Source organism: Sminthopsis crassicaudata, chromosome 2 (genome assembly GCF_048593235.1).
Source record: "Sminthopsis crassicaudata isolate SCR6 chromosome 2, ASM4859323v1, whole genome shotgun sequence".
NCBI classification, from domain to species: Eukaryota; Metazoa; Chordata; class Mammalia; order Dasyuromorphia; family Dasyuridae; genus Sminthopsis; species Sminthopsis crassicaudata.
In genome coordinates this window covers 659,639,047-659,653,142 of record NC_133618.1, presented here as the reverse complement: position 1 = coordinate 659,653,142, position 14,096 = coordinate 659,639,047, and the positions used below count along the sequence as shown (strand labels likewise).

Here is a 14,096-nt window from a genome sequence, read left to right as displayed (position 1 = left end):
GTTCCTGTAAACATTTGGAGGCTTCTCTAACTTTGGACGTCTTACGTTTCTTCTGAGTTAATTTAGTTCTGTTTTGCTCAGAGAGCACAACCCCTTCTGAGGGGACGCCATGTTGGGGGTACTGTGCCAGTGTCTCCCATGTCATACAATCAGCTCTAAAGTAAGGTTTTAGTTGAGATTTACAGGTCAGGAAAGGAAAAGGGAAGGTATGCCAGAGAAAATTCCTGAAGCTGAGAGATGGAGCCTAGTTCATGAAACAGTCAGAGGAACAGTGTCACTGGATCAGAAGAGAATTTGGCTGGGAATAAGTTCTAAGAAGACTAAAAAGGTACAAGGGGGCTAAATTATTTTTGAATGTCCAACAACTCCATAGAGCCAGCTCCTAGAGGCAAGAGAAAAGTCACTGGAGGTTACTAAGGTAAGGGCAGGAGCAGGTTGACATAATGAGATGTGAGTTTTCGGATAAAGACTTGAGGGGCTCAATGGAGAAAGGATTGGAGTGGGGGAGACAACTGAAGCAAGCAGAGCCACCAGAATAAGAGAATACAATGTACTGAGAAAGCACTTTACAAACCTTAAGAAGTTATATAAATGCTATCCATGTTACTATTACTACATCATAACCACATCTTTATGATCAACAAGATCAAATGGAAGAAATAATTTGAGGATCCAAAGGCCTCAACAACCATTCAGTCTAACCCACTCACAAAAAGAATCCCCACTATTTACCTTGGTGACAAAGTCCCTAAAGAAAAGAGGTTGCTCCAAAAGCAGGTTGGTCTACCTCTGGACACCTCTAATTATTAAGTTTTTTCTAAATAAAATCTAAATCTGTGTCTTTACACCTTCCACCCATTGTTCCCAGCTGTCTTCTATAGCTCAACAGAACAGTTCTACCTTAAGCCAGCTATCCACCCCCAATTTCTAAGCTTCCTCCTTTAGGCTTAATTTCCAGGCTGAATCCTTCAACTTTACAAGACATTCATCCAAAGCCCTTTACCCTCTAAACTGCTCTGTTCTGGACAGCTCAAGAAAGCAATAGTTTTTCTGACTACCCCATCACATTACTAATCTGTCACCCATAAAACATCGTAAAAATTCAGATTCTTTTCAAAACAACCATGGTATAAGCAGTCCTTCCCTCACTTTAAATTTATGAAACTGATTTTTTTTGGATACTCCAGTGTAAGACATTACATGTATTCCTATTATATTTCATCTTATTAGAATCAGTCTAGGCTTTGCAAATGGTTCTTAAAACCTTTTGTGTATGCTGGGACCTTTTTGAAAGTATGGTAAAGCCTATAAAACCCTTTCTAAGAATCATGTTTTTAATGGATACTTTTAAAAGTTCATGGATTAACAAAACAAATTAATAATATAGGAATACAGTTATAAAAATATTTTTTTTAAAAACACAAGTTTATAAATTCCAAATTAAGAATCCTTGTGAATCTTGACTGTCATTAGTTTTCCCTTCAGCCTTGCATCTTCAGTAAATGTGACAGGCATGCCATCTATAGCTTTCCAATAATTTCCATAAATGTCAAATAACACAAATAACACATGTCCCTGGGGTACTCCAGTAGAGACCTCCAGCCATACTAACCCAGATCCATTAACAACTTCCTAGTTCAGCCCATCCAACCAATTCTAAATCCATGTCTTAATTATCATTCAATCTCCCCATCTCCACCAGCAGAGTATGAAATATTTTATCAAAAATTATATATATAGCCTATATTCACACATTCAACTCATTAAGATCAAGGAAAAGAATCAGAGGAGATGTAGTTTTACTAAACTGTACTAATGACACCATACAAGATGGTATATCTATCTAGGTCTTCACATGGTCTTAGATTTGAGTCAGAAAAGGGCCTTACATCTGGACTAAGGATGGATTCATTCCAAATAGCACATTTTATAGATGCCAACAAAGCCCATAACACTTGCAATAACAGGCCAAGTAGCACTGCAAATAACTGAACCTAGGTCCTCTGACTCCAAACTGAGTGTCTTCCTCCCAACTACATGAAGTCTCCCTATGTCAAGTCTCCACATACCCAAAAAACGTCATTACAAAGTCAAAGAATTCTTGGACTGAAGAGATTTGATATCTGAAAGAACATGCCCAAGCTCAAATAGCAATGAGGCCTTGAGCTAGTCAATGAGCTAGTGTTTTCTTCCAAAGATTGGGGGCTTCAATTTGTGCCTTCATCAGTCAGTCCAGTGATGTCAAAGTCTCTTCCTACAGACGCACACACATTAAAAATCTAGAGAGAGCAGCCTGAAATACTGGGAGGTTAAAGTGACTTCGATTCTCTTATCTCTTGCTTCCCACCCCCTTCCCAGGAACCATAGTCACTAGTATCAGACTTAGGATCCAAACCAGAGTTTTCCTGACTCCAACCCAAGCATTCTGTTCCCAACACCAGAAGTGTCAAACTTAAAGACAAACAGATCCCTGAAGGCCGCATACTGACTTAGAAAAATCACAAAAGAATTTTAAAATTTATTTTGCCAAACATTTCCCAATTACATTTTAATCTGGACACTGAGTTTATTGCACCTATGCCACATTTTGCTACTTCTCTTTACAGAGGTCAAATAATTATATTTTAACTTTAAAGCTTGAAATAATTATAAGCTATTACATAACACAACTAGATAAGGAAACTGAGGCCCATTTATAGTAAATAATGCAAGTGTCTTTTTGTCAAAAATACGATCACTAAGAATCTTGAACAAGAATAAGAAAGAATTCCTGCCTCATGAAAAACTAGCTCTTTAAAAATCCTGGCCACTTCTTATTTTGGTTTATCGTAATGGGGGACTTAAATAGGATGCTCCAAAAGATAAGTTTAAATATTCCAACAGAGAATCTGATGAATAAATTGCTGGAAAACTTGTATACTATTCTGTGAAACTTAGAAGCAATAACAACTAGTTAAAGATCAAAACTACAAACTTGATAAAATTATCATTACCTTAAGTATTTTATGCAGGAAAACCTGTGATAAACACATTGCTTTACATATGCAAATACTGATATTCCAGCACCACAGAAAATTACAGTAATGACAAATTTTTATCAGTTTGGATGCAGTTTCAAAAGCTTTTATTTAGTACTTACTATATGCAGAACAATGTGCTTGATGCAAAGGGAAAGAAATAGCATTCCATCCACTGAGCCCATGGCCTCAAATTCTTTAGTTTAGAATGTTATGAATAAAGCTAAATAAAGATAATTGATGCCAGTAACCCCAGTCCTAAAACTACGGGGAAAAAAAGGAAGTGAGATCAAAAGCAAAGGAAGAAAAGAAAAGAAGAAAAAAAAATGTACAGAGAAAGTGTTTTGGGTACCAGGAGCTACCTACTTCTAGAACATTTGTAGCCTCAATGTAGTAAATCTAAAAGAGTGAAAAAAAAAAAAAGACTTTTAGACTGGAGATCTTCAAGAAGTCCAGTAGCAAATAGAACCAAAAGTACAAGGGGGGAAAAAAAGTGTTTTACTAAACAAACCAATCTAGCAAACAGAATGCTTTCATAGCTTTAGAAGAAAAAGAAAAATGAAAAAAGTAAAGAAAAACAGATTTTCATTTAATTAGAATCCAGATAAAATTACAAATTCCAATGATTAAAAAAAACAAAAACACCAACACATTGGTGAAAAGGAGAATGCCAGAAAATAATTATTAAATACTTGGAAGTATGTAAACTAGGTGGAAATTACTATTCAATGCCTCCAGTCTTTTCAGTCCTGGTAAAATTTATTTTCTTTAAGAAATTCACCTCAATTCAAGCCAATTTCAATGGTCTTGTAATGGAGAGAGCCATCTGCTCTTCTAGATAGAGGACTGTGGAGACTGAGTGTAGATCACAACTTAGCATTTTCACCTTTGTTGTTTGTTTGCTTCTTGTTTTCTCTCATCCCCCCCCCCTTTTGATCTGATTTTTCTAGAGCAGCAAGATAAATGTAGAAATATATACAGAAGAATTGCACATATTTAACATATCAGATTGGATTCTTTAGGGGAGAGGGTGGGAGAGAAGGGAAGGAAAAAACTTTGAAACATAAGGTTTTGCAAAGGTGAATGTTGAGTTATTTATGCATGTGTTTTGAAAATAAACAGCTTTAAAAGGAAAAATTTTTTAAAGAATATTACCTCTATCAGAATATCACCTGAATTGAGATGTATAATGTAATGAACTCCCTAAAAGTTAGAATTTCAATGACTCCAGTTTTTGCTGATATTATTGACTATCCCCTCCAAATCTGGAATAAATTCTTTGCCTAGTTTTCTTTAAACTTTAACTCAAGAGCTACCTTTCCCTACATGCAGCTTTCTGGTCTCTCTCAGTACTTTCCCCCCTTTAAATTACATTGTAGGTTCTTACATATGCAAGTAGCCTCTCCAAGGTGAACAAAAGATATGTTTCCTGGAGTCTGGCTAACTGGGACACATAAAAGGTATTTAGTAAATGCTTGTTTATTAATAGCAAAAACTGAATTATAAGAGATATTTCTTCCATGATCTATTTCCTTATGCCAAAACCATGTGGGAAAATAGATATATTTCCTAAGAGAGCTGACCAATAATGAATATTCAGTTTGGCAGTCATATTAAAACATAAGCCAAATGCCTTCCAAAGCAAGAGAGAGAGAACTAGATCTGCAAACTAGACTGAATGGGATTCATAAGCCTTGGAAACCAGACTTAACCAAGTATGCCAATTTCAACATACTGTTCATCATTCCAAGACTTAAAATTCCACAAGTACTGAATGGAAGGGTTTTCTTGATCAAATTATTCAACTACTTTGCTTCAACCTACTAAGTAAAATAAATCTATGACAGTAAACCTTTCACTTGAACTAAAAACTGGAGTGAAATGATTTAATTCTGCAAAAACAATTATTCAGCTTTACCTGTCACCATTTTGCCTAATTAATTAAAAGTCATCTTTCCTTAGAAGACCAATGTTAAAAAGGCTTCATATACCCCTAATCATTTATAGTACCTGTTTAGATAGTAGGAAAGAACTGGAAATAAAGATGATGTTCATCAATTGGGGGAATGAATAAATTGAGGGAACAGATAGCCATAATGGTACATGAATGTTATAGAATACTGAGGGTACCATAAAAAGGATAAACATGGACTCACATGAACTGATACACAGTGAAATAAATATAACCTGGAAAACAATACGTAAAGCAACAAATTAAATAACAACAACAAAAAAGAACCAAAATTGAATAATGTAAATAATAACCAACCTTGGCCACAAAGGGTAATTATGAGAAGACATCTCTCTCTCTAACCCTCTTTTCTGAAGCAGGGGATGGAAATATCATATACACTAGATTTTTGATGTTTTGATGAATCATTTTTTCCTCTCTTTTATTCTTTGCTATAAGGAGAGCTCCCTGGGAGGCAAAGTAGGGGATGAGACACAAGGGAAACACAGGTAATGTCAGAGATTTTTTAAAAAATCCTTTTCATCACCTCCCCTTCACTTTTGGAATTTGATATTGTTCATATAAAATCATTATGGGATAGACAAGGATATATCATATTTAGTTTGTTATAGAAACTTGTCTCACTATAGGCAGGAGGGGAAAGGGGAAAGTAAAGGGAGAAACTAAAAGAAAGGAGAGCAAAAATAGAAGGGAACAGGAATAGGACAAAGACCAAGTTATTCTGACAGTTCTATGTATGACCTCTTTTGGATGGGGTCAAATATTATATTTTTTGATATTAAGCACATTGTATACATTGAACACAAATACTGCATTAACCCATTTTCTTTAAAAAAAATTTTGTTAAATTCCCCAAAGTCTTTTAAGGGGCAACTTTTTCTTTACCTGGTTAAATCCCACTACTACCATTCACCCTGCTTGTGAAGCCCTTACTCTTTCTTCTCCCCTTCATAGTGAAAAGAGCTCTGATACCACTTCTGGCTACCATAGATTATTTGTAATACACTGAGATTCATCTAGATAACTCTTAAAAACCCTTTCAAACACTTCAAAAAAAATTTTTTTTTAAATATACAAAATTGTGCTTTTGACTCTACTGTGTTCTTTTTTGTTACAGGTTTCCTCTTCATTAATATAGCATAACCTGAATAATTAATGTCATATTCTATCTATATATATATATATATATATATATAAAATTTTACCAACTTAAATAGTTAAGTTTTCTTTGGGAAGAAACTTTCTTCTATTTTGTTCTATAATCCCTCAACTATAATGTATGTCTTACATTATAAGGAGTAAAAATATTGATTAAATATTCCTTAAATCAACGAATTTAATTCTATTAAAAATCTACAAAGTAACTTTGTGGACAAAGCTCTGGACTTGAAGGAGATCTATATTCTAATTCCAATTTCTCAGTCTCTATTTCTTAGGTAAAAATTATAATACCTGTACTACTCATCTCACAAAACTTGTGAAAAAATAACTTCATAAATCTTAAAGTTCTAACAAGTCAGCTTTTATTATTAAACACAAAAATCTTCTACCTTCTCTGAAGCTTTTTGTTCTTAAGGAACACTCCTTCACTTTTTCTTATCAGGTACCTCTTGCATTAAAGACATGTATTCAGCTCAGAAGACTGGCTGTTTACTTCACAAGACATTCCCTCTGTCTTTCTAGCAGACTCAAGATTGCAGAACGCTCTCAGCCCCTGCCGGCCAAAATAGAGATCTAAATTTTAATTTAAGTCTTTCCAGGAGTCTTTTACCTGGAGAAGGGCATTAGGGGGAAGTTTATTTGCCAAATAGTTATTTCTACTAGCACAATAAAAGTACCCATTTTAGAATCTGCTAGAAAAAGAAAGCTGCTTTAAGTAGGAAAAAGGGAATTCAACAAGTCTAATGAACCTTATTTTAATGCAAATTCTTTTAAGTTAAAGCTTTTAAATACACAGGAAATGGCCTCAATAGTAGTTTCCAAAATTGGAGAGTACCACATCCCATTTTTCCTCCTACAGACTCCATCAGCAACAAAGAGTCAAGAAGTCAGATAAAAACGAGTTCGTTCTCTAGAACAGTAAGCTACATCTATCAAATACTCACCGTAATTGACCCATGATTAGCACTTGCATTTAAAGGAAGGCACAAAAAGTCAGTTTTGCTCAAATCAGCTAAAACGGCTACAAAAAGCTCCCTTTTCAAAGAGATGCTCCGTTTATAGAAGTTACGTGTATTCCTCCTCAAGTCTCAGCCTTTATTTCCCCCCTCAGTGGCCTAAGTAAACGGCAGGGATTTCCATTCGGATAAATTAAGGGAAACTTCGCCCACAGCCCTAGGAGCAGGGTGGGGCCCCGAAGTCACCGGAGCCTCCTTCCAAGGGAAGTTAAGAACTTCGCAGGGAGTCCGGGCGGATTTTGTGTGTAAAAACAAAGGAGTAAACACGTTGCCCATGTCCACCGGGGGCTAAGTGGGAGCTGGGGACTGGGTGCTCCGAGGCCACTTTCTCCCGGGCGAGCGGCTCTAGGGAGGGCTGGCAGGAGCTGTCATGGCTCCGCGTGGTCCTCGCCGGGCACCGGCACCGAGGCTTCACCCGGGACTCTCTGCTCCCTCGAGGTCTCGCCCTCCGAACCCCACTCGCGTCCCCACAGAACGTCCTGAAGGACGCCCGCGCCCGGGGGACCGCCGTCAGCTGCAGGAGCCCCCCGAGCCACGTCCCCTGGCGGGCCCCGCCCCCGCAGCGCGCGGTCCCCGGCTTAGGGCCCGGGCTTCCGTCCAGCAGCCTTCCGAGACCGCGCCCGGGCCTGGCCCTGGCCCACCCAGCCCCCATCCCGCCCAAGGAGGGCCTCCCGCGCCGAGGGCCGCGGACGCTTGAAGCTCCGCCCCTCGGGCCCCGAGGCTAGGCCCGGCGAGCCCCCGACGACAGCACCTGGCGCTAGGCCGGCCCGGCGGGTCCAGCACCCGGGCGCGCCCGGCTCCTCCCTCGGCGGCCGGGCGGCGGCACGAGAGCCCGCCCCGCTCGGCGCGCCTCTCGCTCCCTGCTCCTCCCTCCCTCCTCCCGCACAGGGAGCTCCCCGCTCCGCCCCCCGCCTCCTTCCCCCACCCTCCCCCCGCGCGCGCGAGACACCCTCTCATACACACATACACACACCCGGGCCGCCAGCTCTACGGGAAGCGTGGGGGGCCAATCACCCCCCTCCCCCGCGCATACACACCCCTCGAGTCCCTTCCCCACCCCCACATTTCCCCCCCCCCCCCCCCCGGGCCGCACTGCGAGTGGAGCCCAGCCCGCTCCTTCTCCCGGGCCCAGCGGGGTGTAAAGAGGGAGGCGGGCCGGGGAGAAGGGAGGGAAGGAGGGCGGGCTCCGCGCTCTCGCCCTCCTGACGGCCAGCCCCTCGCCCTCACCTCAAAGCTGCCTCGGCCGTTCACAAGTCTGTCCCGTCTCGGGCGGCGAGAGCTCCTGGGCTGCGCGGCGGCGGCGGCGGTGGCGGTGGCAGAAGCGAGGGGGCGGGGAGGGGAGGCCGGAGCAGGGCTCTAGGCGCGGGGCCGGAGCGGACTGGCAGTGCCCCGGCAGGGACTGGGGCGCTCACGGGCCCCGCTCCCCAGCCGCAGCCAGACCAGGGGAGGGAAACTCCGAGGGGGGAGGGGAAGGGGGGGAAAGACGAAGAAACCGTCTCCGCTGCCGCTACCGCCGCGGCCGCTTCTCTGTTACCCGGGAAATCCCGCCCACTCCCCTTGCCCGCCCCGCTGAGGGGAGACCCAGTCCTACCGCGCTACAGGCCGTGCACACTGCTCGTCAAGTCCTCCACCAATCACCATTCCCGTCCAGTCTAAGACCCGCCCCCACGCCCCCCACCCCCCCGCACACACCGCTGGGGGAGCCACTTACCTTCCCCACACCCCTATTGGCGGGGAGCTCCCCCAACTTAGACCCACCTATTGGAGGCAGCCAGTTGACTCCCGCCCACTCGCCGCAAGGTCATTGGAGAAAACTAGGCGATTCTTTGCAACTTATTGGAGAAAGGCCCGAAGCCCGCCCCATCCCAACTACCTCATTGGAAGATTCACTCAGGTCCCACCCCCTCTAGCTACCTCATTGGAAGAAATCTCTCTTCCCTCCCCCCTCAGATCTTATACCACCCCAGGAAGGTAACTGGTGCGGTGTAAAATGTCCGTAAATGAAACGGGCCCTGCCCACTCCCACTGCCCCCAAGGCCCCGCCCACCTTCTTTGGGATTGGATAAATTGTTATAAACCGGCATAGCTATTGGGCTGATGATCTGTCCTGGAAGCAAATAGCTCCGCCCCTGAACTAAGAGGCAGCACCTAAGACCTTTTGTGGAATGTTTACACTAGAGACTGAACCCTAGAGAATTCCGGGTCCCCGAGTAAAGGGTGGCACCTGCTATTGGGAACCCAGCTTAAAGGAGAGGCAGCAGTTTCTGGATTCCGTCCTCATTCCCCCAATAGGAAGAATTAAATAATTAAATTAGGCGGCTCCCACTCTTCTCAACAACCACCCCACCCAAAGGCTCGCAGTCCACAGGGGAGACCTCAGGGTCGCTCATGCAACCATCTAGGAATGCTACATTCAACTAAACGGACGCAACCCGACAGGATATCTTAGATTGGGGACATGCATTAGTCTTTCCCATACTTCTCTCCACCTACCTATCAAACCCCTACATTGTACTGTTCTGGGAGAAAGGTTGGTGATTTAAAAAGCGAAATATCCGCAACCCTAAACAGAACCGTTCCAGACTTCTTTAATCTTAGCAAGAGTGAAGGAGACCAATAATTCGCAAAAACCATGTAAATCACCAGGCCCTAGTGTCAAAAATAAAAATCAGGCGGAGGAATGTTCGTAGGACCCGCCATTTCGGGGCGGAGGGGAAAGGAGAAAGGATCCGGGCATATGGAAAGTTAATTAGAAAACCCCACATTTTTTACTCTTAATGCAAAGGATCCTTTATATTAACCATCCATTACGTACAACCTGTTGTAAATAAATGAGTTCGTAAAAACCTTTTCTCTTGCAGAGGGGGCCCCCGGTCTTGGAGCCCAGAGTTAACTACCGCTTTTTCCGAATACAAAAATCTCCTGGCAACTCCAGTCAGAAATCCCTAAGAATTAGGTCAGAGTTAGCGCACCGAACAATGCCTATTTCTATCGGGAATGGGGAGGAAAGGAAAACTTAGATTGGCCTCCTGGGCTTTGGGCGTCCACGGCCGGCGCTGGGTGAACGCGGAAGGGAAGGAAGCGAGCGTGTGAATGGGAGCTCCCCCTGCAACCACTGACACCGTAATGGGAAGCTAGAAAGCGCCTCTGTTTACACGATGCGGTTTTCCGTAGAGTGTAGCAAGACACCCCGGGGGCTGGACAACAGGGAAATCCAGGGGCCAAGCTCGCTTTCCGCGGGCGCGGGTTTTGCTGGGTTCCGTCCTGCCTCTCTCCCGGGAGTTCTGCTCCCTAAGCCTAGAGGTTCTGAAACGTGCGCTGCCAACAGGTGTGCTCTGACTCTCCGCACGGCTCTCAGCAAAGACTCGGAGCGCGTCGGGGCAAACCTCGACTCTCGGCCAGAGCTCCTAACAGGTGGCCAGAGCATCCCGGGTCGCGAGGCCGGCCCAGAGGGCCAAGACCGAGCCCAGAACCCCCCAAAACTCTAAGCTTTTCCTCCGGGAGCTACCAATCTGCGGCTGGCAAAGATGCCTCGGCTGGACGCGGCCGCTGTGGACGCGCCAGCCAGGGAAAAAGAACCCGCAGCGCGGCCGAGCGCGGGGCCAGGAGGGAATTGAGGCACAAAGTAGCGCTCTCATCTTCCGTATCCAAGAATCCACTCCACTGGGCCCCAGCTCAGCCGGACGCCACCAGCCTCAGGCTGGTCGGAAGTTTCCGAAACTAAGCTCTAGGCTCCGCAGCTTCGGGTGGGAAGCCCGGCCCAAGCAGGCCCAGCCTAGCTCCTACCCCGAGGGCGCAGAGCGCTCGACTTCCGGGAGGGAGGCATGGGGCGGGACTCCCACGTGTGGGACTGGGAGGGGGGCACACCCTACCCTTCCTCACGCCCCCTCCCCCGCAGGTAGGCGGGCCACCCTATTAGCCAATCCACTTTAACAGTGAGTTCTTCTAGCCTTAACTCATCCAGCTTCCGGGGTTGGGGGGGGGGGAAACCTAGCAACTTGAACAAGAGCCAGGCTTTTCGATAGGCGGAGTTCGCAGAGGGGAGGAGCGAGGGCCAATAGAGCACCAGGAGGGGGAAAATGGAGTCGTCCGCAGTCAATAGGAAACAAGAGGGGGCGGGGTCACGCTTTTAGCCGGAATGGGAGGAGGAAAGGATTGGTCCCGCCTCCTGCGCGCTCCTGGTTGCCCAAGCCAACGCCAGAACAGGTTGTAAACAGGCCGGGCCCAGGCGTGGAGGAAGCGAGGCCTCCCCTCCCCCCCGAGCCTGCCGGGTCGGCAGCCCCGCCCTCCGCGGGCCGGCGGCGGCGCCCAGCTGACAGCGCCCCTCCCCCTCTCCGGCTCCTCCCCCCCGCGCGCTGATGCATTTCCTCTTCCCGAGGCAGAGCGTGTAGAGTCGGCTCTGCCCGCTCGCTCGCTCCCGACCTTCACCGCCCCCTTTCCTGCCTCCGCTGCCCCGCGCCCGCCCCCGCTTCTCCCCGCTCCGCGGGCGTCCTCGCAGGACGCGCCCCGAGTCCGACGGCCGAACGTGGGCCCGGCGGCTTCGGAGGTAGAGCGGAATGGCCTCCCGCCTGCTCGCCCGGGCTGCTCCCGGGAGTCGGCTCGGGGCGTCCAGCCTTTCAGGCGGAGGGACCGGGAAGTCCTGTCCGTGAGCGGCTGGGCCCACGAGCGTCAGCGACACCGAGTAGCCCCGGGGCCCTCCGCACACGCCGGCAACAACCCCCTCCCCCCTGCCCTCGGCCGAGTTCTCGGGCCGCCAGAGCAGCGGCGAACCTAGAGAAAACCACGCCCGACCCTGGAAGGCAGACGCCTCCAGCCCCCCGGGAGGCGGGCGGGGACTCCCTAAGGAGCCAGCGACCCTCACCCCTCGCCCGCCAGTCCGAGCGGGAGGCCCGGCCCGCCCGCCGCCCCCAGCGCCCGGCCGTATCCGGCCTTCGCCCCCTCATGCACGCCTCTCGCCCCCACGACATGGACACCACACCCCCGAAATGCCCGATTTTGGGGGGGGGGCTGAATGGAAAGCAGCTGTTCACATACCCTCAAAGCCCAGGCGAGGAGTCCTGAATGGGCGGGAACGCCCCCCGCGCACGATTGGTCCGCGCATGGCTGACGTCACCTAGAGCCCGCCCCCTGTCGTTTTCCCCTCCCCTTCCCGCGCTGCACCACTCCCCCCCTTGCCAAATTAAGATTTGCACTGGGGTCGGGATCTGGCGGCGCTTCCCGCGGGCTCGGGTTCCTTCAGGAGAGTGGGCGTGGCTGGGGCCGGTTCCACCCAGCTCCGGTGGCCCGCGGAAATAGTCCGAACTACGAACGAGGGCAGACTGCCCATGGTCTTGCTGGACCGGGGGAGCTACGAGAACGTCCAGTCGGCGCGGTTGCCCGAACCCGCCTTTGTGGGTGACTGTCAGTGTAACACGGGCCTCAGTTTCCCAAGTTGTAAACTGGCGACCTTCAAGAACTCGTGCAGCTCAAACCTTTGGTCTCCTTTCGGTCCTTCCTCTTTGGTGAACGAGGGCAGGGGCTGTCTGCTTTCAACTTTGTAGACATTGGGTCTGACATGGTTCTCCCTGCACATAGTTGGTGCTTAATGATTACTGAGTTGAACAGCAGCAACATAAAGTTCTGTGTTAAGTGGAATATATTGCATTTACCAGGGACGCACAAAGATGGTCTCTTGATTCCAAACCATGCTCAGACTAATGGGAGAGGTACTTCTGAATGTGGCTGAAACTCAATTTCTTCCAAAAACTACGGGCCCTAGACTGGGTGCGCTTTAGAAGGGTCTCTTCCAACTCCAAATCTGCAAACCTCTGCTTCAAACCTCCTGATAGATCGTGAGCTATTTGAACACAAGGCCCTGTGCCCACTTTCATCCCGTATACCAACGTTGCCTAGTTTGGAAGAGTATACAGAATGGGGCTTAATAAAAGCTGATTTGAATGAATGATAGCAGTATAAGGTAGTGTATGTCAGGTGCCAATGATATGTAAATAGTAAATGCTGTGGAGAGCAGAATAGAGGTAATGGCGAGCTACATTAAGAAAAGAAGCTCAGCATCAAATTGGAAGGAGGGCATAGATGGAGAATTAATCTCTAAAGCTGAACCCCATCACTCTGAGTCTCAGCCACCAGCCTAAGGCTGGGAAAGGACATTTATTCTCTTCTTTCTCCCCCTTTTTCACCCCTCTTCCAAGGCAAAGAGGGGTCCTGACCACCCTATCACATCAAGGGCTCTGACTAGCCTTTAAACTAAAAGGGAGGGGCAGCTAGTTGATGCAGTGGATAAAGCACCAGCTTTGAATTCAGGAAGACGGGAGTTCAAATTTGACCTTAGACACTTAGCACTTCCTAGCTATGCAACTCTGGGCAAGTCACTTAAAGTCATTAAAAAAAAAAACAAACAAACCCACACACACTAAAAGGAAGCAGATAGAATCAGGCCTGCCTCTGGATGGGTCCAGGTGGTCAATAAACATCATTGCCTGCCATGTGCCAGGCCCTGGGCTGAGTCTGGGTTCCATGGCCAGACCAACCAGGGTCTGTGTGCCTTTTCTGGGCCAGGGACTCTAATACTGTGCCAAGCTTTCTTTAGCATTTGATAGTCTTCCTGGACTCCTCATATTCTCTATTTCCATACTGCAAGCTCTTATGAAGCACCTACTGTGTCCCAAGATGTGAAGGGAAATAGTGGATAGAAAGCTGACTTTGAAGCCAGGAAGGCCTGGTTTCAGTCCCTGTCTGGGCAAATCACTTAACCTTTCAAGGTGGTAGACAACTTGCTAAATCAGGGTCTTGACCTACAGTCTGCAAGCCACTTGGAGATGGATTTAAGGGGAGAGAAACCATGAACTTGGATGGGAAAAAAATTACGTCTTTATTTTCACCAGCCTCTAACTGAAATTGAGCATTTCCTTCAAGTGTTAAGGACATGAT

The 14,096-nt window shown here is 47.0% G+C and overlaps 1 protein-coding gene across 3 annotated transcripts in view; it reads right to left on the bottom strand.

The window, feature by feature from the left end:
• Window positions 1–12,241, bottom strand: part of SIN3A (SIN3 transcription regulator family member A) — a 67,585-nt gene extending 55,344 nt beyond the window's left edge. The window contains exon 1 of one of the 3 annotated variants that reach the window (XM_074296934.1): window positions 12,201–12,241. The gene's annotated coding sequence lies outside the window, so the exon portion shown is untranslated. Of the gene's footprint in view, window positions 1–7,094; window positions 7,220–8,393; window positions 8,703–12,200 lie in introns of those variants that run through there. The other 2 variants (XM_074296931.1, XM_074296933.1) reach the window with 2 other exon arrangements.
• Between the last annotated feature and the right edge of the window lie 1,855 nt (window positions 12,242–14,096).